The 24,087-nt window shown below is 34.7% G+C and overlaps 1 long non-coding RNA gene across 1 annotated transcript in view; it reads right to left on the bottom strand.

Moving 5' to 3' along the window:
* Nucleotides 1-24,087, bottom strand: part of LOC141579431 (uncharacterized) — a 165,593-nt gene that overhangs the window by 30,689 nt on the left and 110,817 nt on the right. The gene's annotated exons all lie outside the window — the stretch shown is intronic.

Genomic DNA, 24,087 nt, shown 5'->3' with positions numbered 1-24,087 from the left:
TGTAATTAATCATCAGACTGGAGACGGGGAGAAAAAAAAGCTCATATTAAATAATAGCTATCATATATGGATTGCTTACTAGGTATTTTATATATATTCAATCTGACAGCAAACCTATGGGATAATTTCTCTCACATTACGTGGAGTGTAGTATAGTATCAACATATGTCATATTATATACATTTACATGACTACAAAAGAGTTAATATTATTCTCATCTTATAAATAAGGAAAATGGGGTTCAAGGATGGTAAAGAATTTCCAGGTACACGTAACTCATTTGTGGAAAAACAAAGATCGCAATCCAAATCTGTCCAACACAGAGCCCTGTTAATATTCTGATGATCCTCAGAAAGAAATTGAGACAAAGTACTTAGAATTTAGAATCCAATGGTGGTTAATTGGTTCTATTAGCTTTTCCAATACTGTCTATTTTGTATGTTCCTTATAAGTCTTTTTGTTTTTAGTTGAAGTATAGTCAGTTACAATGTGTTAATTTCTGGTTACAGCTTAATGTCCCAGTCATGCATATACATACATATATTCTTTTTCATTAAAGTTTATTACAATGTATTGAATACAGTTCCCTGTGCTATACAGAAGAAAATTGTTTTTGTCTATTTTTCTATATAGTGGCGAACATCTGTAAATCTCAAATTCTCAAATTTATCCCTTCCCACCCCCTTTCTCCTGGTATTCTTATAACTCTTAAAACTGAATTCCCTATTGTGGACAGTTGCTGATCTGGGTCAGGGAATCTTCCTCAGTGTTACCTCATCTCTGTCATTATCACTCAAACAAATCAGCTCTTCCCTTCATTATGCCTAAAATCTCAAACTCCCAATTTATGCCTTCCCCTTTGCACTGTAACCATAACCATAAGTTTGTTTTCTGTGTCTGTGAACCTGTTTTGTAAATAAGTTTATCTTTTATTTTTTAGATTCGACATATGAGTGATACCATATGATATCTTCCTTTCTCTTTCTGGCTTACTTACAATGACGATCTCCAGGTCCACCCATGTTGCTGCAAATGGCATTATTTATTATTTTTATGGCTGAGTAGTATTCCATTGTATAAATATACCAAGGCTTCTTTATCCAGTCATTTTTCAATAGTCATTTAGGTTATTTCCATGTCTTGGCTATTGAAAATAGTGCTGCTATGAACACTGAGGTGCATGTATCTTTTTGAATTAAAGTTCCCTCTGGATATATCCCCAGGAGTGGGATTGCTGGATCATATGGTGAGTCTATTTTTAGTCTTCTGAGGAATCTCCATACTGTTTTCCATAATGGCTGCACCAAACAATATTCCCACCAGTAGTGTAGGAGGGTTCTCTTTTCTCCACACCCTCTCCAGCATTTATCATTTGTGGACTTTTGAATGATGGCTATTCAGACTGGTGTGAGGTGATACCTCACTGAAGTTTTGATTTGCATTTATCTGTTAATTAGCGATATTAAGCATTTTTTCATGTGCCTTTTGGACATTTGTATGTCTTCAGTGGAGAATTGCTTGTTTAGGTCCTCTGCCTATTTTTGGATTGGGTTGTTTGTTTTTTTAGTATTAAGTTGTATGAGCTATTTATATATTCTGGAAATTAAGCCCTTGTCAGTCTCATCTTTTGCAAATATTTTCTCCTATTACATAGGTTGTCTCTTTGTTTTGCTTATGGTTTCCTTTGCTGTACAAAAGCTTATAATTTTAATTAGGTCTCATTTCTTTGCTTTTATTTCTATTGCTTGGGTAGATTGCCGTAGGAGAACTTGCTGAGATTTATGCACTAAGATTTTTATATATCATTAAAGCTGCACAAAAAAGCCCCACTATATAATGACTAATAATTCCCCAATTTTACAATGGAGAAAACAGGTACAAGGAAGTTAATTGCTAAATATTACTAATAATTTAAGAACTGAGATTTGAACTCTGGTTTTCCTGATGACAAAGCCTAGGCTCTTAATCATGATACCTCATGACAACCTAAATTTGTCCTGATTTTTAATTTATAAAGGCAATGTTAAAATAAGCTCCATGTCATTCTTGTATTAAGCAAGTTATGTTAATAGGATGGTGTGATCCTTAGATCAACTCAGAGAACAAAGCTCATTCTTCCTTAAAGCAGGCTGTATTAAAAAGCATTTTGACATTTATTCCCAGGAAATTTTTGTTTTTGCCACACATACACAAAGACTCACACTCATTTCTTTAGCATTCATCAGACAATTGAGACAATAAAGCTCTGTGGTTATCTTACTCACACATTTCTTTTCTTTTTAATTTAAATTTAAGCCAAGTATAGTTTTGTAAATTGCAGCCAACCCCCAAGTCTGACACTTGGGAAGTTCCACCTCTAGTCCCCTGAGGGGTTCAGGCCTATCCACTTGTGAAGTCAGGTTCACAGGGATTTGATCATAGCATGGAAGCATGAGTTGTGTAGGATGGACCTTGATTCAAGTCACAGCTTTTTCATTAAAACTGTGTAAACTTAATCTCTCTAAAATAATTACTTTTCTCGATTATAAAATCTAATCTAATCTCATCTAGTCATATAATCTAGTCAGAGTTTTTGTGCAATCAGTAATAACAGATAAGCACTTTCCTCTGAATGTGTTATAGAATATTTTTCTCCTCAAATCCCTATTTTAATAATAGAGGAATGAATCTTTTTTCTTTAATCAATTTTCCCCATTGATATGCAAACCAATTATTAAAAGGCATTTTATCTTTTAAAGTTGTGATACAAAATAAATAACTGTTAAGTAGAAATGAATTTGTGCAAAACAATTAAAATAGAATAAAGATCTGAAACCTACTAATGCACTTCACAAAATACTTTTATTGTTTCATTAATTCCAGTAACTAATTGCCCCATTAAAATCTCAACCACTAAGCAAAACCTGGAGACGGGACCTCAGTTTATTGAATAGAAATTTAATTATTTCAGAAAGTGGCCCTTGTAAATTTAGTGCTTATTAGTCTAGACTTTTTAGTTTAAAAAAAGTTTAGAAATAAATGTGATTAAAGGAGAAAACTGAATTGCAAATTCTGAGGCATTACGACTTTTACCGTAATCCTTGTAAACAAGATTTGGCTTGAGAAATGTGTCCAGTTTTCTCCCTAAATCCTGTCAATTCCAAGGATGATTAACTTAAAATTTTCATATATCTCTTTAGCTACCTACAAAATACCCCAGCTTTCTTTCTATAACTGGCATTTCTTTGTAATCATTTTATAAACTAGAAAAATTTGTTTTTCTCTCAAATAAGTACAATTATTTTCCCCAGGATTACCTCAAATATTTTGTTTGGATTTTGTGACTGGTGAAAATTAACTGATAAAATATTCTTCTTTCCAACAACTGGAAATTTTAAGTCATTCTTTGTCAGATTTTTTTCTTACAAAATTTGATTATGAGAATGTATCCAACTTTGTAAAAGATTTTTATAAAATATTCCTTTTATGAGAAGCAAATTTGCTGTATAATTTAACACCCACTTACCTCTCAAAAAAGAATCAAAAGCATTTAGGATCATCATTAAACTGCTCATCTTCAAATATGACTAATTAGTTTAACATTACATTTCAGGTTTTCCTTTAAATGACTATGGAAAAGACCTTAATTGTGCATTTTCCATCCAAGTGAACTGCAAAAAAACAATGTAAGATTGGCAGTGGGTATAATAAAGTCATTTTGTTGGTAATTTGACCTCACTACTGATAAAAGGAAGTATTTTTCTTTTTGTTTTTTTCTTTTTTTTTTGGTGTCACCAGGACTACAATTATATTTTTAAAAATAATTTTTGAAAAGGGTACAAGCCTTTTATTGCTTAGCTTTCTGAGACCTAATTTAGTTGAACTTGGACTCTGAGAAATTGTCAGACACTAAAAACTAAGTTTTTCAGTGAAGTGTGAAACCAGGAATCATTTAACCACCTTTATTCCTTTCCAGGATGAGAGGTGGGACCTAGGAGCTTTTCTCAAGAGGGGACCCGATTAAGATTAGGCACAAGTTCCCAGAGTCTGTGATGTCTTGTCAAATTTTAACCTGGTGATTAGCTATCCATCTCTTCTCAGAATTTCCTTTAAAAAAAAAAAGCGTGTCTGTTGAGAGTATCTTTTCAGATGAAGAGATGTTTCTACTTTTATAATTTGCAATCCTGGACCTGCTAGCTATTCTGTTTTCAGAGTAGGTAGTGGACTTATACCTCCATACTCATAACTCTTTCTCCCCTGGTCATAGGGCCACATCCCCTGAAAACATAAAATAGATGAAGGATAGCTATACTGACTGAAAGTGTAGGGGAAGCCCGGAGTCCTTCTCAGCCTACCCAAGAGCCTGCTAGACCCCCTGTGCAGCGCTGGCCGTGCATTCAAGGAGCCCGGGTGCTCTGAGTGACATAGTGTGGACACCACTATATATGTTCTCCAGCCTTTGTCTATTCATTTTCTAGTCTCCTCCTCAAAACTTATTTCAGACACATACATGGAATCCACCCTCCTTCTCCAGGAAATACTCTTATGAGAGCAAAATTTGCAGCAAACATTGACGAGAACAAATGAGATATGAGATATGAGATAGAGATACTGGCACTATCATATACTCTTGTCCTCCTCCTAAAACTGCTCTACCTCATTGCAATGATTCAGTCACGGGCTCTAATAATTTTGATTAGATGTATAACACTGGAGTTAGGTCTTTATTCTTGCTGAATGTTTTGAATAAGTAAAAACTTTCAGTGGCCTGGAGGTTGTCACACTTCGTGCATGTATGATCATTGTGTGAACCACATGATGTAGGACTATGCACACACACGCACAGGAAATTGTGAGCTCTATAGGGTAGTAGGTAAGAGGATATACACTGGAGATGGATTTTCTGCTTCAGATATTTGGGAAAACTGTTTAACCTCTCTGTGCTCACTCTCCTTATCTACAAAATAAAGACAATAATTTTACTCAATACACAAGTAAAATATTACTTGTAATTCAGTTAGTATTCTCCCTGGCATACAGTAAAGGCTCTATAAAAACTTGCTAATAGTATTACAAACAGGCATGGAAGATACTGGGTGTAATGAAGGCTGAAAAATGAAAGGTCTTCTTTGAGGGATGTTTCTGAAGAAGCCAACGTAGTTGAGAAAGAAAATTGATGGTTGTGTTCATTTTTTTTATCTGTGCTTGGCCACTGAATGTGACAGTCAATCCTGGGTTAGTGCACAGTAGAGAAGGAAAAACAATCCAATACTATTAAACTCTGAAAATTGAGATTAAACAGAAGCAGCTTTTAGTTTCCAGAATAAGAAAAATAAATTGTATTTCACTTAGCCTTTCAGATGGGGAATTGATTGCTGAAGTTTGAAGTCTTAAAGCAAAAACACTTTGTTGAATTACTTCTAAGACTTCATTAAAAGTAATGAAAGTCGTATGAAATCATTCACTGTCTAGTATATCAGAGTTTGGTATTTTATTACAGCTAGCTTGCCCTTATGTTATCTTATTTCTCGTGTCATTACCTTTGAAGAAAGATCAATTGACAATCTAATGCCTTAATTTTTTTGTGTTAGATTTGTTGAATTTCTTGCTCGGTAACCATTTCTAGTATTTTATTCACTTGTTAAAAACGTGATCCTTTCGTTTTGTGGAGAGTAGAGGAGTGGCTTGCTGTGCCCGGTGAACCCCTACCCATCCCTACAGGCCATACCAACCTTACTCACAGCAGCCCACGTGGTTGTGATCTAAGGCCTATTCTCTCATGGGGCCTACACTCCTCCACGGGCCTATTTCTACCGAAGTTACCTGCTGTGCCATTGGTAGTACACAACTCAGGAGTCTCAGAAACCATGCTGCATGTGGTAAGAAACCAAAGTAAGGACCACCTGGGCCTGTCCACCTGTCTCATAGGTAGCTGGACAGCTTCCTGGGGATAGGGCCTCACCTGACTTCCTCAGTCCTCCTCCCTCCTGGTCAGCCAGCTCTGCTGCCACCTCTGATGGGAACATCTCTACCAAATCCTCTCATTTCCATAAGGGATTACTATATCTGCACAGACACCGTTTTTGAAAGCAATGGAATATAGATTAGTGGGTTGGGTGCTATATAACTCAGTAACCTGATTTTTTTAATATTCAAAATTAAGTTCTTCCTATTTTTTAAACAACTCTACTCAATCCTTTTGCTTTCTACTTTGTTCTAAGACTAAGCAATGGAATATAGCTTTATATTTTATAAATATATACCATATATCACATTGGTAAGATGTAACATACCATTGGTTGCACTCAGGTAATTTTCAATTAAATACATTTATGTATCTAAAATCATTAAGCGAGATCATGTAGTTTTGTTCAGTATATTCAATATATTCATTAAGCCAAAGTTGAAAAATGTAAAACAATAACCACATATTCTTTGGGTTAGAAATTCTGACAGTACAATGGGGGTGACTTGTTTCTATTTTTCAATGTCTTGGGTCTAGCCAGGAAGATTGAATAGCTGGGGGCCTGAAGTTTTCTGGAATCATTTATTAAAAGCATTTGAACACGCATTTGTAGTGCCTAAGATGACTTAACTGCTGGGTTCAGCTTAGACTGTCAACCAGAGCCCCTATGTGTAGGCTCTCCATATGGCGTGGGCTCCCTCCCGTATGGTGGCTGGTCTCTAAGATGGGGTGTACACAAAATGATCCAGGAGGAACTGCATAGTCCTTTATGACTTAATCTGGAAAGTAATAGAGCACCATTTCCTTCATAGCTTATTGGTCAGAAACAAGCCTGCCTCTGTTCAAGGGGAAGGGACAGAGACAGCACCTCTCCATGGTAGGAATATCAATTAATTTGTACACTTTTTTTAAGTTCCACAATCCGTACCCTGACTACAAAGTATGTATATTCTTCTTAAGTGTAAAATAATTCCATTATCTCCAAAGACCCACCCCCAAAGCCTCATTTATTTTAGCATCAGGCTCAGGCTTGAGGTCCAGAATCGTATCATTTAAACCAGGTCAAGGAATAGATGAAACATCTCAGGGTCAATTCCTTGGGCACATTTTTGTTTGTCAATCTGAAGACCTATTAGCTACCCCACAAACACCAAATACATGTGGTCAAACAGGCACATTACAGCTGTAATAAAGACTCCCATTCAAAAAGGAGGGAGAAGGGTAGCATTCAGCAAACATGGATCCATAGCATTTCTGAAACCCAGTGAAATACATGTCATTGCCTTAATTACAGCCCAGTGACAGTCTCTAGGACTGACTCCCCCCAGCTCTTGACTAGATCCTCTTTCTTCTAGGTCATTTCTCCTTAGCCTTTGTTTTCAGTCATGTAGTTTTGTCAGCCTGTTCCTACCCATAGAAGTTGAGGAGTCCAAAGGCAGCTTTTCATCTGTAACTGTTCCTAAATTTTTCAATCCAAGCTAGTATCTAATTCCTTTATAGATTTTGTGAGCTTTAATATTCACCAGTTTGTAATCCACTACCCTAGACAAAAGCCACTCCCACAAATCTCTTTGAAGTGAGTTCTTGTCTACCTTGGGTTTCATGGGCAGCTTGATGGGACAATCTCTCCTATAATTCTTAGACGTTTCATTGCTTAACAGACTCTGTGAAGCACGTCCTTAATATCCTCAGAAGGCCTTCTGTCTGCCTGAATGGATCTATGAAGTTCTACACGAAACCATCCTGAAGTCTTAACAAAGGCTTCAGAGTCAAATCCTTGGTTTTATCTTTACCCAGAGACCAGGGTATAAGAAATATCTTTATTTTGAATCCAGAAACTCTTGGCTTTTTTACATTTTCTTTAAATTCACCTTGAAAATTGAGTAATTCATTTTTTCAGTCCATCTCTCACAGTGTCTGAGTCTGCTTGGGCTGCCATAACAAAATGTCTGTATGTGTGTGTGTGTGTATGTGAGAGAGAGAGAGAAATTTTCTAACAAGGTTACCATTCCTATAGTATTAGAGTCCCACCCTTACAACCTCATTTTTAACATCAATTATCTCCTAAAGGCCCTATCTTCCATAACGTCACATTGGGGTTTAGGGCTTCAACGTACGGATTTGGGGAGGATACAATTCAGTCCACAGCACATAATTCAAAGAAACCATTTGACACTGTTGACAATCTGCCATAAATCCCTTTAGCCAGATCCATTACACTAAGATCCATTTTCTTGGGTACATCTTCTATTTTCCATGACTGTGTAGTCATACCAAGAAGCACGTGCCAGCCCCTCACCTCCTTCAGGTCTTTACTCAATGTGTTACTTTTACTAGAATCTAAGATCCAAGAGAATGTTACATGTTTCTGTTTACTTTTGATCCACTGGCCCTTAGGATACCATCTAACACATAATAAATGGTAAACATACGTTGAATGAATTAATCTCTATTTCCCACACTGATCATTTATTATTATTTTCCCCACTTTTATCCATAAACCCTACTCGTCATGAACTTGAGAGTCTGAATGTGGGAGAATGGGAAATTAAGAACAAGTCATAGAGAATAAGGAACACAAATCACAGGGATTTCATTAAATTAAAATTTCCCCCAATCATATTTCTACTTCTGGCTTATAGATTTAACTCAGACACTCGACTTTTTTCCATATAAGTCTCAAAACAATAAGCTTGATTTATACCTTATATTAAATGATTAAATATTTGAGAAATGTGATTGACTAACAAGATTTGATATTAAAATTTAAATTTAATCAAATTAAAGCATGGCCTTGTTTGAAGTTTGAGTTATAATGATGCACTGTAGAAATTCATGACTAATCACAATGGAGCCAAATTCATAAATCAATTTAAACAGACCCTCACTTTGGTTTATTTAAAAAAAAAAAACCAGGAAAGTATACAGTTTATATTTTCTTATTTCTTCTTTCATATCTGCAGTCCTAACATTACTGCCATGTGTAAAATATACATATTTAATCTCTACATAAGTCTAATGCTCTATTTTCTTTGAGGGCACCATAGTTCTGGAGTTGATGAAACATTCTGTACTATACTTAATGCTGAACTATTTTAGGTCCAGTGATTCAAAGACTGAATTAATTTGTGATTTATAGGGTATGGAAACATCACTAGAAATAAAGGGACTGATGGCTTTTACAGTGAATATTTTTTGGATATCTCTTTAGTGTATTTAATTTTATTTTTATTGGAATTCCATATAATAACGAATGAAAGAAAAGATAAGCTTATCTTGGAAGGAATACACAATAGAGCATTCTAATCAACTGAGTTAAAAAAAATTCTATGTCTGGTTTCTTTCTTACTCTGATATCTTAAAGGCAAAAATTCCATGTAATTAGAATAAATATTAATGCAATTTTGACTAATTATATAAATTGTTGCAATAATTGCTAAAATTGATTAATAGAATGATTGAATATAATAGCTTTTCACTGATTCAAAAATCACACTATATATTTATAAATTAAGCTTGATGGGATTTCATGGCTTAGCAGATGGATAATTATTCTTAAGTATCTCTCTCTAATACATTATGTATTCAAAATTTGTGTCAGTGGGTAATGACCAAAAGTTCCCACTTCAATAATTGATGCCTTGAATCTCAGAGTCATCAGCCATATCGTTACAGAGGTCCAGATTTTGTTTGTGAGTTACCTGAGTTGTAGGGATGTCAGGTGCCTGGAGATGAGGTGATGCTGTCAAATTCAGTTCCTATTCTCTTAATAAGGTAAATGAAGTCATGTTGCTGGTCACACATTCCATTTACAGTTTCACTACTGAAACATACCATTTTACCTTTTCTAACATTTATTTCCAGATTTTTCATATTTAAAATAATTTTAAAATAACTGGAACACTTTAATAAGAAATATAAAGATTTTTCTATTTTCTATTGAAATGAAGACATGAAAATCTGTTCTTAGAGTCTAAGTGCTGAGTCAGCCACTCCTCCTAAAAGATAAAAGTCACTAAGCCCCAAGACAGAGAAACAGCTATTGTAAGGACATGGATCCTCTCTCCTTCTCTGAACTGCTCTTTCTGATTTCTGAAATTCCAGTCATGAATTTCATCAATTCAGTATTATCTAGTGCATCCTTGTGAGTTATTTGCATCTCCTTACTTCTGGAATTTTGCCTTCTTGAAGACAAAAGCCATTTCCTATTTTGCTTATACCCATTTTGGGGAACCAGTAATCTCTCTCTATACCTTATAATAAAATGGTAAAGCATTCAAAGAAAAATTTCTTATTGGAACAAGTCTATGTTATTACTTATTACTTACTCTGATTACTTGACTGTTAGACATATATTTCTTTATTTTATTTATAGTAATGATTTGTCTTCTGACAGAATGATAAAGAAGACTATCTGATGGAGGAATGGGTAGACAAATCATCAGATCAGCTAGATAATTGCATGATTATTGATGATTCCTGTTATTTACATTTAAAAGTTAGATAGTATATACTGAGTTTTGTTCAATTTCATCAAATTATATTTATCTGTTTTATTTCTATTTTAAATGCTAAAGATAGTTAAAACGTTAAGAGTGTTCATAGAATCATAATGCTAAAAGGGAACTCAACAGTTTTACATTTTCTTTCACATTTAGACGGATTTTATCTAAGACACTCCAAATAGTTTAACTAATAGATATTATATATAAACATATTTATGTATGTATTTGTATATATATTTATATAATATATACACATTTTATATAATTATATATATTAAAGTACGATATTTTGTAATTCTTTGTAACTCTAAACAAAACACATTAAAATTTAATCCTATTTCAATGGAAATTTTTATACATTGCTCAAAGGAGCCAACATTACTTTTAATGGTTATAATCTTGTGGATCTGACGGTAGAAGGCCAAGTTAAATTGAACCAAGGTTAAAATATCTAGTAATAATTAAGAAAAAAAAATCCTTTTAAAATGCATACAACAGAACATTTCCACATGAAAATAATAGATTTTATAATACTTTCCTTTAAAAGCTGAGTTTTACTCATATCATTTTACTATAAGGTAGCAGGCTTTTTGTTAAAATAATCTCGCTATAACATAGTTCACTACTTCATGAATATTATGTGACCCTGAAAAGGTTACCAACCATGTGAAACATATTTTTTTCATCTACAAAATGGTAAAGATCCAATTTAGAATTTTTAACAATGCTGACAACCAAATAATTCCAATTCTCTTTCATGGTATATGATAGGATTATACTTCCCAGTCCCCTTGAATTTGGGACTTATGTCTTGCTTTGGTGAATAAGTAGAAGCAATGTTTGACACTTCCATTTGAAAGCTTTAAGAGCCTATGTGTAAACTGCCACACCCAATGTTCCAGGTAGCGTCTCCCCCATCAGCCTGGATTTATATGTCAGGATAATGTGGACAGAGTCCCTGGCCAAACAATAGCATACATGTAGAAAGAGCGAGAAATAATCCTTTGTTGGTTTAAACCACTAAGATTTAGGTGTTACTAAATAATGCAATATAATCTGGTCAACATATGAGACACTACACATGAAGTGTAGAGCCTAGCGTTCAGCACAGGTATTATTACTAATATGATTAGTATAAAGCTTTTATATATGACTAACATGGACCAAATAAATTGTAAACACTATAACAGAACACATAAAACCTAAGGGTTGATTATATTCCCGATACTAATTTGTAATAAGAGAGAAGGGTATGTTTTCTTTCACCTTGGTGCTGTCTTTCACAATAGTAGCTAATACAATTATTATAAAATTATAGTTTATGGGGAAAGCTTCATTTTGAGAGAGTGATATGTAACGATACTGATACTTAAAACAATATAGAAAACAGAATTATTGGAAAGGCAATACATAGGTTTGTTTCCTCTCTCACAATTCATTAAAACATAACTCCAGCATCTAGAATAGTCTCTGGTTTACATAAATTTTTTCAGTGAGTGAATGAATGAATTTGACAGCTCATACCAAAATGTTATTTTATCATCAATTTCAACTTTATATGCATGTTTTTGTTAGTGGAACTTTGTAAATTTTTTTGTCTATAGCAGGGCCATGACTTTTGGAGACTTTAAAAAGATATCTTCCTTGATTGTGAATATTATATCTTTATCTAGCTATAAGATCACGTCCTCAAATTCTTATCAGTGAAAACTACCAATGCATTTGTAGCCTTTGCATTCAGGTAATACACTTCCATTACTCCTGAAGTAGTTCACATAGAAACTGTAGAAGGTTGTAGGAACCTGAAACAGGAAAACTAAGCCCCTAACATAGAATTAATTATAATAGATTAAACTCAGCAACAATTGGGCTGAGTTATAAATACAAACAGTTAAAATAAATCACAAAACTGTCATCTTTAATCACCAATAGGTCTCTAGTAAGAGTATGGGAAAATAAAAATATAAATAGCAGCTTTGAGATAAGAGTGTTGTCTCTCGCCTCAGTTGCAAGTTGATAGTAACTGAAGTTGATACATCGAGGAAAAGAAATATGAACTGATTTTCTGGAGTTATGGGTTAACCACCAGAATTAATTAAAAACAACAACAACCAGAAATGTTTAGAAGAGGTTACTTGAGGAGAGGGAAAGAAGAAAATTGAAAACTATTGCTTTGCACCATAAGCTCTTCTGTATTACTTGATTTGATAATGTGTTGTTTTGATCTGTCTACTTGACATCTCCTTCTGGATGTCCCAAATGTACCTCAAGAGAAAAAAATAGCCAACAATGATTCACAGTCTCCATCTTCTCCCACTGTCTCTTATATCAGTTAACGGCATTATCCACTTATCCAATCATTCTAGACACCTCTTGTCTCCTTCATCACTAAGCCCTATCAGTTTTGATCTCTTAAGTATCCCTTGACTACATAGGCTGTCTTTCTCTCCATGGTTGCCTTTATGCTCTGGTCTTTTCTATGATCCTGAAGTAGTTTCTTAATGGTGTTCCCTAAATCCACTCTGAGCTCTCATCAGAGCCTGAGTGCTCTTTTCGAACTGTAAATGTGATTGTGTTTCATACTCTTGCTTAGGACACACTGATGCCTTCCATTTGCTCTTACGGTAGGGAACGACTCCTCCTAAATGTGATCTCGGAGCCTATGCATGAAGCCATAGCACCGTCTTTACACCCCTGTGTACTTCGCTCTCAGTGCTCTGGTCCACTTTAACTTTTTAAAACTCACATAGACTATCTGTTCATCGTGTGATTACCCTCACTGCAACCCACTTTCACTCTATTTCATCTTAGTCAGTCTTCAGATCTCAGCTAAAAGGAAGCCAGCTCTGCCACACTGGTCCTTGGTCCCAATCATGGTCCTTGGTCGTGTGCTCTTAAAGAACCACATTCATTTGAATTAAAATATTTGTCTCTTTTTGTTTGTTTTGTTTTTTACCCAATATTGAGCTTCTCTGAATAGCAAGCTGAATGAGAAAGTAACTGCATAGATTTCTGCTTACTGTTAGAGGTCCAGTAATTGATATAGTGACTGGCAAATGGTAGAAAATCAAAAGTGCTTGTTATGAATTAACAAATGGCCCACTGGTCACTTATTCCAGCAATAGTGCACACTTTCTCAGTCTTCCAAGCAATATTCCTCCAAGTTGTAAGTTTTTTTGCTACTCTGTTTCCTATTGGACACTTGTTTCTATTCTTAATTGCTATTGGACAGTTTCATACAATGTTGAAACAGCATTAGATTACTAACTGTAAATGTGCTGTACCCTGGAATGACTTCTGCTACTTGAGATTTGCTAGACCCTTGTAGATTTAAGAGAAATCATTTCTTCCTTATTTGGTGTTGATCATAATTGTTCTCTTTTCTCAAATGTTTTTTAGTAATGTTCTCTGTCATATATTCCTTGTCAAATATATAACTACTCATCTCCCGTAAATATATTTAGCCAATTAAACTGATTTTTAATATTTACATGTTTCAGATAATTATATGTAGGCTATTATGTTTCCATAGAGAGGAACTTCCATGTTCACCTGTAAACCGTTAATTGATGTCATTATCAAAACCAGAATATTATGTTCTATGAACTAAGAATCTACTGCTTTGTAAATTCTGAAATAGATGAAACATAAGGTTAAAGACAGAGTAGGTGATTGATGAAGATTTGCTTAATGGAAAAATTATATCTTGTTTGAAGAAAAACCCAATAGAAGTCAATATTAGTGATGCCTGTGGGTTTGTGGCTTTGCTTTGGAATTATTACGGTGCAGGAAACCCTTAGTATCCTAAATAAGAGGTAGAGAAACAACTTATGAGCTTTTACAATTAGCTTCTCTATTTCAGGTGGGAAAGCAAGCACAGTATAATGAGATTTTTAATTGTCTAAGATAGTATAGTATATTTAAGTATTTTTAAAAATTATATTCTTCCTGACCACTCTGTATTGCTGCTTCATATCAAGGTTAATTCAGAAAACAGGCAGTCTTAACATTTTCTATGTGTTACTAGTTGGCAATCAATCTTTCTAATTCTGAGAAAAACTTATAGATTAATTTTGATTAGATAAAATTGTTCCCAGGAGAGAACTGTGGAAATAAGACTAAAGCGTGTTATGTCAAGATTTTCTGTTAAATGTCAAATTGAATAAATTACCAAAGAAATGACAAAGTTTCCTTAGTTTGACAGATGTGATATTTTGACTTGGATAGATGAAAAAGATCAAAGAGATAGAGATAAATTTCCATTTTCTCCTGACTTCATCGAATTGCAGGGAAGTTTGACAAAGCTCTTTTATTTTACTAACTCCCACATTCCATAAATTTGAACTGAGACTTCTCAATAAATGTCAAAGACGCAGCTTGTTGCTTAGTTTTTCTTGCATTAGCAATCCAATGAGGCATTTTCCAAACTAAGAAAAATGCTATAACCCATTTACAAATTAAGAGGCAATTACTTCGTGGGAGATAGTTCCAAAATGACTGCTAGAACCTGTCAGCTGTGTTTCTTTAATTCTCTGGAGAGTCTGAAGACTTACTACACAGACAGTTATCATTCAGTAAATATCAATAAATGTTACATTTTTATGGCAAATGCTCAAGAGTATTCAAGTATATTATGCTTCTTTATTGCTTTTTTTTTTAGAAAGATGCTAGGATAAAACAACCTAAAAATTAACATACAACTCTTTAGCTACATATAAAAATCATATTTCCCTGGTGTGTACTTCATATCCAATCAAATAAAAATGTCCTATATTTTATCTACTTGTTAAGAATCAGAGAAATATTTTTAATTGTAATTGTTTATGGTTAATGGACTAAATTATAAATGAGACAGGATGGTCAATTAGATTTCTATTGTACTTCATTCATTTTTTATAGGTTGGATTTTGGAAGAATAATTTCACTTATCTTGAAGCACCGAAATCCATATAACTAAAACAGAGGATGTCTTCCTCTGTTTAAAAAAAAAAAAATTGAACTGATCTTTCATGGCATGTATTTCCTTCACAGAGAGCTATAAAATATCTCCTGGCAAATGCACGCAATTTTAAGGTGTTTTTTGTTTGTTTGTTTTAGATATCACCTTATTATTGACTATAATCCCCACACTATACACACCCATAACTTATTAATTTTGTAGTTGAAAGTCTGTACCTCTTAATATCCCTCATCTATTTCTCTCATCCCCACACGTCCCCTCCCCTTTGGCAACCACATGTGTGCTTACCATATATGACATTCATTATGTTTAGGTATATTCTGTCTATACCCACTTTGTGGAGAGTTTTTTTTTTTTTAATCATAAATTGTTTAATTTTATCAAAAGATTTTTCTGCATCTACTGAGATGATCGTATGATTTTTATTCTTCAATTTGTTAATATGGTGTATCACATTGAATGAGTCATGAATATTGAAAAATCCTTGTATCTCTAGGACAGATCTCACTTGGTCATTGTTTATGACCCCTTTAATGTGTTGTTTAATTTGGCTTGCTAATATTTTGTTGAAGATTTTAAAATCTATGTTCATCAGTGCTATTGGCCTCTAATTTTCTTTTTTGTGTTGTCTTTGTCAGTTTTGGTATCAGGGTGATGGTGGCCTCATAGAATGAGTTTGGAAGTGTTCCTTTCTCTTTAATTTTTTTTCGGAATAGTTTGAGAAGGATAGGTGTTAACTCTAAGTGTTTGGTAGGATTCACCTGTAAAGCTTTCTTGCCCTGGACTTTGGCTTACTGGGAGTTTTTTTAGTAACTGATTTAATTTCATTACTGATAATTATCCTGTTTACATTTTGTATTTCTTCCTGAATCAGTCATGGGAAAGTACATTTCTAGGAATTTGTCCATTTAATTGACATATAATTGTTCGTAGTAATCTCTGAAGGAAGACATGAACCAAAGAATATGGTGGCTTATACAAGCTGGAAAAGGCAAGGAATGGATCCTCTACTGGAGCCTCCAGAGAAAAAACAAACCTGCCAACACTTTGACTTAGTCAAGTGAGGCTTATTTAAAAAAAAAAAAATTTTTTTTTATTGAGTTATAGTCATTTTACAATGTTGTGTCAAATTCCAGTGTAGAGCACAATTTTTCAGTTATATAAATGGGGCTTATTTTAAACTTCTGAACTTCAGAACTGTAAGATAAATTTGTATTGTTTTAAGCTACTAGGTTTGTGATGATTTGTTACCAAATCAGTAGGAAGCTAATACAATGACCATAAATGGTGGTCTACCTTCACCGGGTAGTGTGTAAACATCTCCTGGGAAGTGAGCCATGTGTAGTTTAAAATTAATTCAAGTCATTCTCATGTGTCCTCTTTTAAGGAAGCTTTTTGCTACCTACTCATCTTTTTCCAATTCTTTTGGGAACCACTGTGAGGGTAAAAACAAGGTTACTTTTTTACAAGGATAAACAGAAATGGAGAGTATAAGCCTCAAATACAATGCTTTACATATACCTGTTACTTCAAGGTCTTAAGGGAGATGACTTAGGAGCATTCTGGGAACTGCTAGGGTTTGGGACTGCCTCCATCGTCACCCTAGCAAATACCACTCTGCGACAGGTTTTTCTTTGACTACCAGACAAAATACTCTAAATTAGTTGAAACCTATAGCATTTAAACTTACAGCTGGATGATATAGTAGGGTGTAATCTAGGCATTAGTGTGCTGTATTTGAAATATAGAAGTATGATGAATGGATTTTTTTTTTTGTGCCTGAGCAACCAATACCTGAGTTCATGGTCACTTTGAGAACTAATCCTCATAAATACGTAGGCCCTTGTGGCCGTCATTCCAGGAGGTAATAAAAATACTGGAAAAAGGGACTTATTTTCAACCTACAAGATTTTTAAAGCAACCCCATTCATCTTCTCCTTCTCCACTGGTAATAGCTCTCAAATTGTACCCTATTAGTGTAAAATACTGTTCACTCTTTTCCAGGTCATTTTATGCCAGGAATACTTAGACACCACAATGCTTAACTCTCTTTGGATTTGGATCTCTCCCTGCTGGCTTTTTTCTACCTTGATCTGAAGATAAGAGGTAGAATTAAATATCAGATATTTTCTGTGAAAGTGAGAAAAAAAAAAAAAAAAAAAAACCTGTTCCCGGGTCCACCTCTCAAACAAGAAAGGATTCCTTTAGTCATGTAAATTCAGAATCTAATGAATGATTTGTTTCTTAAAGCATGACTAAATGTCTTGGAAAATCCAATTATTGCCGTATAGCGATCTGCCTTGTTGGGCAGATTCTAGACTTTGGGTTTCATAAAACTCATGTATGCATTTTAAGGACAAGCTGCTTAACTGAATATTTAGTCTTCTAAGTCATGCTAAAAAAGAGGCAAAGCAAAGTTCATGAACTATCAATATATGGTAAGAAAAAATCCTGGGAAAAAATTCTCTTCCATATATAGAAGTACTATCCTTGCTGTTGGGAAACTCTGAGGTTGGTAGAAAGTTGTTCAAAAATCCAAACTAGAAAAAATAAAGACCTAGAAAATTTCCACTTAAAACAAATTACTGCACAACCTTATAAACTTAGAAATAAACTAGAGATGTAAATGATAACGATTTAAACAAAAGTCACTGAAAACAGCAGGACAGAGAAGGGTAATCTTATTTTTACAGGATTTTTCACACACAAAAAAAATCTATGAAGAAAAAGGAACCTCAGCAGGGCAAAAATCATTAATGTGTAAAAGAAAAAAAGAACAAAAAAGAATTATGAAACCACGTAGTTTGAAAATAGATAAGATTTTAAAGAAGAAGAGAGTCAGAAGATAGATGGGCATTCAGTAAGTTGACAGAATAGAATTTTGACTATAACTCTGGGGATTGGATTGAATGTGAAAGAATCAGAAGTTGTGCTTGGATAAATAAATTATAGCAACCAGATGGAAGCAACTGTAAGTATTCTAAATTCAAATTAATACCTAGAGACTTTTCATTGTTCACTGGAAACTGTAATAAGCTGTGCTTCAGTAGTTTCTATCAGGCCAGACTGAAAACGAAATTTCTCTTAATACCAGTGTTGAAAACACATATCTGAAGGTAAATTTTTGCTACTTTTAGCGAAAAGATCAGGAAGTATTTCTTCTCCAGTGACTGTGAAATCAGAACTCCTGGGGAACATTCTTTAAAACTCATTGCTCATGAACACATGGGGAATGGGGACTTGTCTGATGCTTTTGTGATACCACTGATAGCCACTGCACCGCAATGCTTGCTGGCAGCTGTTTTAAAGAAAACAGTATTTTGAATGCAAATTGGAATCCAAATTATTTACATACTAGATGGTGTGTGAGTAATAGCTCTCAAATTGTACCCCATCAGTGTAAAATACTGTTCACTCTTTTCCCGGTCATTTTTACCCTTTCAGTAAATACAAAGATCCTCTTGTAATGTAGTTTAAGCCAGGCTTCTTTGTAGTTCTCCTTACTTTCACAAATATGTTTAATGCTGACATATTTTTCTTAATTCTCTTGGTTACTACAGAAATGCCCAAGCCTTGGAACTCATTCTTGGCTTTAGCTTACTATACATCATCTTGAAGTCATGCAAATCCACTTTAGCCATGTGCCCCTGACTTCTGATCAGAGACATGTTTTGAATAGGGTACTTTTTTTTTTTTTTTTTTTTTTTGGTCCTGGGCTTACAGTGCTCTATTTAATAACTGAATGATTTCATATTCTTGCTTTGGTACCTTCTTTTTTTTTTAATTGATGTTCAATCAGTTACAGTGTGTCAGTTTCTGGTGTACAGCACAATGTCCCAGTCATGCATATACATATTTGTTTTCATATTCTTCTTCATTAAAAGTTATTGCAAGATACTGAACATAGTTCCCTATGCCATACAGAAGAAACTTGTTTTTTTAAATCTATTTTTATATATAGTGGCTAACATTTGCAAATCTCAAACTCTCAAATTTAGCCCTTCCCACCCTCTTTCCTCCAGGAACCATAAGATTGTTTACTATGTCTGCAAATCTGTTTGTTTTGTAGATGAGTTCATAGTGTTCTTTTCTTTTATTTCCTTCCTTCCTTCCTTCCTTCCTTCCTTCCTTCCTTCCTTCCTTCCTTCCTTCCTTCCTTCCTTCCTTTCTTTTCTTTCTTTCTTTTCTTTCTTTCTTTCTGCCTGCCTCTCTTCCTCTTTTTCAGATTCCATGTATGAGTGATATCATATGGTATTTTTCCTTCTCTTTCTGGCTTACTTCACCTAGAATGACAATTTCTAGGTCCATCCATGTTGTTGCAAATGGCATTATTTTATTCTTTTTTTATGGCTGAGTAGTATTTAGTACCTTCTTTATCACCTACTTCCCCATACAATTTGTGCCATGGCTTAATTATCTCTTTAAATTTGATTTCTCACCTTCATTATGCTTTCCTTAGCTACCCAGGATTATCGCTAACCTTGGTAGACTCACCTCTTCAACCTACACATAGTTATGAAAGTGGCAAAGATGAAAGTTTAAAAGGGGAAATCAGTGTTTTTTCTTTTCCTAGAGGAAGATTATTTTAAGTGTGCGTCCAGAAAACTTCTCTAACAGAACCATGGCAAAAAATAATAATAATAATAATAATACCCTCTTCATAGGAGGATTTAATTTTTTTAATTAAAAAAATTACAATAGGACCTATGAAAGATGAAGTTGTCACTGTGGGATGGGTACTGGGCACTAGGCTGTACATGTCAGTGGGTAAATAACATCTGTACCAAGCCAGAGAGGACACTGAGAAATAATCCTGTAATGTCATTGGTCTTGGGGAAAATTGGGGTTGTCACAAGTTGCAGCTAAAAATGTTGGGATATGTGGTAATTTCCTTGGTTAAATGAAAGACGTGAGTTTACAAAGACAAGGGCAGGTAGCCAAATTCAGCCTCAAGGGGAAAAAAAAGCTGATCTCCCAAAAAAAGAGGTTTAGAAAAGTGAACCCAGTGTAAATGCACGGAATGCAATGGAACCACAGTAGAGACCTTCCCTACATTTAAAAACGTACATCATATTTTCTATTGAGCAAATGGTATACAATCTGAAAGTTCTAAATGAAGAGCCAAAACCTATGCTATATCCAAATAATTATACAAGGGTCAGCAAGTTAGCATAAAACACTTGACCATGCCTGAGTCTTTCTCTTTAGCAAAAACTATCACATTGTTTTGAGAAGGGATTTGTGATCAGTAAGGACATATCTGTGTTATACATACTGAAATTAATTATATATGTTTAACTGTCAGAGTCTTGGCAGGAGACAGAATTCACTTCAGATGGTTAAAATGAAGGTACTTTGAAAGAGAATTATCTAAATCAGTGTGGGTTGTCCTTTAAGAAAATAAACAAAGAATGATGAGATGGCCAGAGACAGGCAGCAGTGGACAGCTGCTACCATTCCCAGAGACAACTACAACACTGCAGGCACAGCCACCTGAAGAAAACCACAGTCAAGCAGGGACAAAGCTACTGCCAGAGACGTAATACCACAACAGGGAAGAAATAGCCCAGCTGTTTCTTTCCTGTCCTCTCGTTTCCTGTCAGTATCTCCTCTTGGCTGGTTCCTTCCTGAGGCTGGTGAGTGGATAAGCCAAATGTATACAGGTAGTCCTTAGAATTCACCATACTGGGGCAGGGACCGTATCAGAGAAGATAAATAATGGGTCTGAGTAGAAGCCACACCTAGTAAGATATGCATCTTATTTTACTCCTTAGCAAATTTGTGTGATAGACTGAATTACTGGTCCTGTCTTAGTCTTATAAATCCACGTTCAAGTTCACCTTCCCACCTTTGGACTTCGAGTGTGGCCCTGTGATTTACTGCGGCCAATGATAGCAGACTTGGTACAAACAGAGGCTTAAACTTGCACAATTTGCCTTACCCTCTTCTACTCTTGCTGTTGCCAGGAAAGTATACTCCAGTAACCTTTTAGCTTGGGTCTCTCTGCCGCCCTCTCAAAAAATGACCCTTGGAGCAGAGTGCCCCAACCAACCCACAGACCTGCAGCCTAAAGCAGAGCTCTTTCCAGTTAAGCTAGAAATGGGAGAATAAATGGTTGTTTTTTCTTCTAACCACTGAGTTTTGCAGTGATTTGTTTCATAGCAGTGCAGTGCAGCTGACCAGTATCACATGCATGGTGCTCATTTCATGTATTGCCCTTTAAAAATTCTGAGTTTTATTTATTTTAATAAATAGCATTGAGCTTTATTTATTTTCATAAACAGCACTTCAGATGAACTGAAAGATAGAACTACCTGAAACTGAGAGAGCCCAACTGGAACTGTGGTCATTACCTAGTACTATCCTGGTGTCCACTCTTAAGTACTAACTTTAATTCACTGGATGCTACACTGGGTATTATAAAATCAGTGCCCTGAAAGAATCTTGTCTTGCATGAATTATTGGAGAAACAGTTATTCATTTTTCTACTTGTATTCTTCACTTTAACTTTCTTAATATAATATTTTATACATGTTATAAGAATATTTAATACACAAGTGGGATAGATACATGACAGTATAATGGATTCCTAGGACCCTCTTCCCTCTGCATGTACTAGAACATTTCAGCATTAAGAATCTGTGTGTTCCATTCCTATTTCATTCCCCTGTCCTCCTGACTAGTGAAAATCATACTGAAAAAAATTTGGATACTTGAAAAAATTTATATGTAAGATTCATCTATAGTGTTTCTTGTTGCTCAGCTTTATTCTTTTTGTTGTTGTTGTATAATATTCATTTGGGTTTGTGTATTGTACTCTATTTGATAGTTCTCTCAGCAGTGGATATTCCTAAATTCTACCTTCCTTGGGCACAATGCTGTATGAATGGGGATAGTCGTGTGGCAAGAAGGAGGTGTAATTAAACTTATTGGTTAGCATCATTCCACCACAATGTGCAAGATTAATAATGGTTACCAATTTCAGGAAACATTCATTATTCTAATAAGAGTTCTTGGACTCATTTGGCATAGATACTGACTACTGTTCTCTCTCAAACTATAATAAACCAAATAAGATTGCTATCAGAAGTAGATTAAAAAATCTCTCTTGAGAGACTAGCTACATTTACCAAAGGAAATAAACTAGCACTTATTTAACACTTGCTAGGTGCACAGGACAGTAAATTTACCCCCACCATAGGTGTGATGAAAGACTCTAAATGGGTACAGAGTATATGTTAATATTTATACAATTGAGGGGCTATTTTCAGCTTGTACTCCAAGGGAATGTGACCTTTTCCACAAAGATCCCTAACCTTTGCTGCAGTGCCTAAAAATACAACGGAAAGAAAAAAAATTAAGATACTTTACAGAAAGTTCCGGCTCAGTTTAAAAAGAGAGACATCGAGCCATCACAAAACTTAGCCATTTCTATTAATCAGCAAGACTGATAGTTTGAAGAGCAAGTTAGAGGAAGGCAAAACTTTCTGTAGACATCAGCTGATCCAAATTCAGAAACAGAGACTCTGCATGAAATAATGCAGAAAAACTGTCTGCAGTTAGCCATTTATTATTTCAGAACTCTTGTGGTTATCCTAACCACAGTAGTTTGGAGCAAGATAATTTGGGACTCTCTAAAAAGAATCTTATTTAGGTTTACTAGTAAGAAAAATGCAAAGTTCACGTAAAAAATTATCATTAGTTTTTTTTCCATCGGATGGTAGCACGATTAACATCATAATCTCTCTGTATATCATTTATCCTTTATAGTCTGTTATTTACATATATATATATATATATATATATATATATATATATATATATATATATATATATATATATATATATATATATATATATATAAAGTCTAGTCATTCTCAGAAAAACACTAGTCACCCTTATAAACTCCCAAGTTAAAAAAAAGTCTTTAGATATCGCAATATATAGGCATGTGGACAGACTGGGTGGACACATCTTGATTATTAGAATTGAAGTCTGGGACTCAGTGTGGTACTAAGTACCCCATCTTGGACAGTGCCTTGTCTGCGCAGCTCAGCTCCCTCTGACGTGCCACAGATGACACTGTCACATCGCTAGTGAAGAGCGGAAGCCGCAGAGCTTCAAACCATTTGTTTATTTTTCCTTCTATATCTTTCCGCCTAAATCCCCATCCCAATGAATGACGTCTGCTAAAAATAAAATGTCAAGACCCTCTGCTCCTAAAGTTATATGTCTATTTGCCTTAGGTAGCGTTAATGATCACCATGCTAAGTAAGATAAAGTTACTTTCAAAGAGAAAGACTGTAATGTAACCCCAACTAGCCATCTCTCAATTTTATACCATTGGTCACAGCATAGATGGAGTGAGAGATTATGAATGGATGAGAGCACATCCACAATCATTAAAGGAAAACCGACCCAATTACATTTGTATTGCTGTTAGATGATCTGCATCATCTTTGCATGCAGAGTTGTGCATTACATTATGTGATGTTCTTTGCCAAGGATAATTAAAAATCTTAATTATATGAGGGGTTATACCAAGGATGCTGTTAAGTTGCCAGCCATCTGGCAGTGATGAGATGAGCTTAAATTTTAGCTGATGGGATTTAGATGCTCATGATCATTGCTAATATTGACGGAACATTCCTGAGGTATGGATTGGTGGATGAGAGATG

The sequence above is a fragment of the Camelus bactrianus genome, chromosome 12 (genome assembly GCF_048773025.1).
Source record: "Camelus bactrianus isolate YW-2024 breed Bactrian camel chromosome 12, ASM4877302v1, whole genome shotgun sequence".
Classification (NCBI taxonomy): domain Eukaryota; kingdom Metazoa; phylum Chordata; class Mammalia; order Artiodactyla; family Camelidae; genus Camelus; species Camelus bactrianus.
Note: the sequence above shows the minus strand (reverse complement) of the source record. Positions and strands in the feature narration are given on the sequence as shown.